General features: G+C 47.5%; 1 long non-coding RNA gene across 1 annotated transcript in view; it reads right to left on the bottom strand.

Moving 5' to 3' along the window:
• Nucleotides 1–1049: 1049 nt before the first annotated feature.
• The window catches only part of LOC106697855, a 13714-nt gene continuing 10279 nt past the window's right edge, over nt 1050–4484 (bottom strand). Inside the window, exons 2-3 of the long non-coding RNA XR_002830323.1 lie at nt 1208–1312; nt 1050–1084 (exon numbers count right to left, since the gene is read on the bottom strand). This is a non-coding gene — a long non-coding RNA (uncharacterized LOC106697855). The remainder of the gene's footprint in view (nt 1085–1207; nt 1313–4484) is intronic.

Genomic DNA, 4484 nt, shown 5'->3' with positions numbered 1-4484 from the left:
AAATTTTTTTTTATTTTTTATTCTGGGCCAGCTTTAGCTCAGAGGCTTGGCTCCAGCTCTTAGGCCTCGGCTGCTGAAAGCAGGTATCTGGTTTGTTTGGGATTCATAATCGAAACACTGTTTCAACTCCAGCTCTGAGATCCCGGCTGGCTGAAAGCAGGTTTTCTGGGGTTTTGTTTAGCTTCTATATTTGTAACAATGTTTCAAACAGCAAGCTCAGAGGCCGGCAGCGGCAGGTGGGGAACGTTGGAGTCCTCCGTCACTGAAACAAGCAAGCCTCATGTTCGTTTCAAGCTGCCTGGCTGCCGGCCACCATCTTGGCTGGCAGTTAATTTGCATATCGCCCTGATTAGCCAATGGGAAGGGTAGTGGAGGTACAGCTAATTACCAAGATTCTCTTTTATTAGATAGGATAATAATTGTTTATCAACTTGTGCCTAATGGGAAGGTACTCACATTTGACACAAATACTATCTGAAATGAATAAGAGGGTTACAATGACACAAAGACTCAAATATTCAACTTCATGATGAGTATTTTAGAAATGGTCTCTTGAAGTTATCCTACTTGCACAATTAATTATGAAGCAAGGATAATAGTCACTGAGGCTATCAAGCAACAGTGACCAACCACTATAAACAATGTTTATAATTCAGCTAGGTACAGCTTTTAACTAACAATTGGGATGGTGAACACACAATACAATATACAGATGATATATTATAGAATTGTAGAATTATACCCCCAAAACATATATAATTTTATTGACCAATGTCACCCCAATAAATTCAATAAAATGTTAAAAACAAGTAAACAGAAAACTAATCTTGTATCTTTACTTCTGTCACCAGTTACTATATTGAAAGTGTTTTGTGTACAAGTAATTATAAGTTAAAATAATGAATAAAGGTGTTTTTTTTCCTAACTGAAAAAAAAGTCCAGTTTCAGCTAATTTCCCTAAGGTGTATGGTGTAGGCTTCCAAAATCAGTTGAAAGCATGCAGCTAATATTATTATTTTTTTTTTTGCATATAAAGACAGCTTATACTTACTTAAAATTGGTTTATTTCATTTTGCACTTCCTTCTATAATAGAGAGTGATGGTGTTAGAGGAGGGGTTTGAAATACAGCTAAATACTTCTTTTAACTTAGCTCATGACAATTTCCCTTTCTAGATGAGCTACTCGCCTACAAGTTTCTGGACTTACCAAGGCCACATTTACTCCCGTTCAGCTGGTTGTTTATGATCCAAAGTAACTGGTGGTTAGAATTTTAGGGCCTGTATTCATGCAACAGAGGACTTTCTCTTGAGGCTTTGGGGAAGTAAAAAACCAAAGGGGTAAACACAAGTTTTATGAGTCATCCCCAAGTTTTTGTGATGCACCTCCCTGTCTCATCATCAAAACAAACCAAAGCCAAACCACCATATTCTTGAAAAGAATCTCATATTAGGAAAACATTGCTATTTGTTACCACTTCCAGGATCTCACTGGGGAATAAAATACGCCTTCTCTTAGTTACTCCACAGGAGGCAGAAGAAGGCTTTTGAATTTAACATCCGGGGGTGGGGGGGGGGGGGGGGTACATTGGTGAGGAAACTAAAATCCCACTAGACATCTTTCTTCTAAGTCCAGTTTTGCCTGGATGTCTAGAAAACTATCCCCTTTCTGCCTGTTCTTTACGAACCAAACTGCCGAATTACCTCTCGAGTTAGGGAGGGCTCGCCCCTGTTCAGGTGTCACTGGGACGGAGATGGATCCGGAGGCAGGACAGACCTGGCAGCGGACACCTCCCCGCGCTCGGGGAGACGCCACCCGGCGCTCGGGGAGCCCCCACCCTGTCCAGACCCCGCAAGTCGGAAGAAGTGACCCCGCGTCCCATCTGAGCCCCCCTTCTTGCGTGCCCCACGCAGGCTGCAGTTGACAACTCAAAGAACAGAGTTGATAGTAACAACTCTGAGCACCGGCAGTCACTTCAGCTATGCGGCGCTGAGCGGAGGCAGCGCTGGCTCAGGGATCCGCCCCCCGAGACAGCGGGCTGGACGCCGGCTGGATGGGAAGGAATGACCTTACCTGCTGGATGGTGCCGGCTTCTCCTCCAGCGGTTTGAATCCTCTGGCCACTGTTCCCATCCCCCTGCCCCAAGTCCCCTGGCCCTGCCCACTCTAGCCAGACCCTGCCAACTGATTTTGCGTTGGCGTGGAGAGGAGCGCGCATTGCCTTTTGGGATCGGTAGTTTTACTAGGGCATCTCCGCTGTGCCAGGCAGGAGGAGGACTGCGCGACGGACTACAAGGTCCGGTGTCCTCCCAGCCAGGTGGGCGGTGGGAGGGGAAGTGTACGGGCTCTCCCGCGGGTTTTAAATGGTAGTTGAAGTGCATGCGTAGAGGGAATCCTCGATTGCATCACTAGTCCGATTGGAGAGGAAAGACTGGGGACGCGTCACTTGGGCCCCAGCTGCGGGAGAACTTGACACACCCCGGCCAATTTCAGCTCCCCGCCCTGTGTTTTCCCGGGGCGCGGGGGTTGGGGGGTGGGGGCTGTCCAGGCTCCGCGCGTGTCCCAGGAAGGCGGAAACGGCTGCTGGGACCGTCTCCTGGCGGAGGGGCCTGATCCTCGCCGCCATGTCCGGGGGCTTTGAGTTGCAGCCGCGGGACGGCGGCCCCCGGGTGGCCCTGGCGCCCGGGGAGACGGTGATCGGCCGCGGGCCGCTGCTGGGAGTAAGTGTGCGAGGGCTGGGCCGGACCGAGAGCCGTGCAGCGAACGGTCTCGCTGGCTTCTGCGGCCCCTTCCCCTCCTGAACCTATTCCCCACCACGACGGCCATGTCTGGATTTTAAAAGTTTGGGGGCAGCACGGTTTTCACTCAACTTGAATCCACTCATACACGTTTCCCTTATGTTGCCTTTAAAAAGCACCGACTTGTGTTATCATCATTATCATCTCATCCGGTGGTCGGCAGACTGTGGCCCTGGGTCCAAATCCAGCCTGTTTTGGAATGGGCCTGCGTCCTAAGAATGGCCCTTAAGTTTTAAAGTGGAAAATGTAAACAAAGAAAGAACCTGTTAGCCTTTCAGGGGGAATAATTGCTCCAAGGGCTGTGGATGTTGCCTCTTGACTTGACAAACCACAATATTTGCACTAGTATCTGGCTCATTATAGAAAAAAGTTTGCCAACCCCTGAATTTATCTTTTCTAGAATAATTTCTTTTACGTTTTTGGCCTCTTTTGTGTGACTGATGGCCTCACTTTTATCAGAATAGTCTTTCAGTAGCTAACCCTTATGGGTTGTGTAGTGTTGCAGGCATACCGAGTTCTTTAATCCTTTCAAAACCATGGGAGTTAGTGCTCTTATTATCCCTATTGTTCAGATGAGAAAATTGAGTTGTAGATCGGTTATTTAAAGGCCACACGTAAGGTTTTGGACACAAAGTGGCACTAAGCTGTGTAATCTCCACCCTCTTTGGGATGTTTAAGAATTAGAAAAGTGGTCTGTTGCATTCTGAAATTTTGTAGCTCTCCTTCTAAATATGTACAGTATGCATGTTTTCTTAATCGTCAACATTTCTTTTTTTAGTGCCCACTTTGTGCAACACATTTTGTAGACTCTTGCACTGTGGGGCATCCAAATATGAGACATGGGTTGATGCCCTCTAGTTTTCTCTTGGACGGTGGAGACAAACCTGTGCCAGTGAGCTAATGCCACGGAGTAATGGGTATGGACTGTTATCCTGGTTAACCTCCAGTGTCTAAATGGAACCCTTGGTATTAGCCCTAGAACCCTTCTCCAAGCAGGAAAAGTGAGAAGGAAGTCAGTCCTAAAGGGGTGTGTGTGTGTGTATGTAGTAAGGTTAAGTAAGAAAGTTGAAATTCACCTGTTGTTTATTTTTTTTTACCTGGCAAGTAATTTACTTAAATGTTTAAATAATATTGATAGAGGAAGAGGGAGAGAGAAAAGGATAGAGGGAGAGATAGAAATAGGGCAGAAAGACGAGAGAAAATGGGCGGTAGAGGACAAACCTCCCAGGCAGTTCCTTCAATTGTTTGTACAGCTTAATACTCTTAAATGAAAACTACTGGTTTATTTATTTACTTGTGTGTTTAAAAAAAAAATATATATATATATATATATTAGAGGCCCAGTGCACAAAAATTTGTGCACTGGGGGGGAGAGGGGGTCCCTCAGCCCATTCTATGCCCTCTAGCAGTCTGGGACCCCTCAGGAGATAATGACCTGCTGGCTTAGGCCTGCTCTCTGGTGGCTGAGGGCAGGCCCAATCCCTAGGTGCAGCCCCTGGTCGGGCTCATAGCAGGGCCAATTGGGGGAGTTGGGGCGCTGCCCCCTGTCATGCACAGAGCAGGGCGGATCGGAGGGTTGCGATGCCACCCTTAGTCACGCTCAGGGTACAGCCGATTGGGGGGTTGGGGCAACCGCCCCCTATCACACTCAGGGCAGGGTCGATAGGGAAGTTTCGGCGCGCCATCCCC

The sequence above is a fragment of the Myotis lucifugus genome, unplaced genomic scaffold, assembly GCF_000147115.1.
Source record: "Myotis lucifugus unplaced genomic scaffold, Myoluc2.0 scaffold_108, whole genome shotgun sequence".
NCBI lineage: Eukaryota > Metazoa > Chordata > Mammalia > Chiroptera > Vespertilionidae > Myotis > Myotis lucifugus.
Note: the sequence above shows the minus strand (reverse complement) of the source record. Positions and strands in the feature narration are given on the sequence as shown.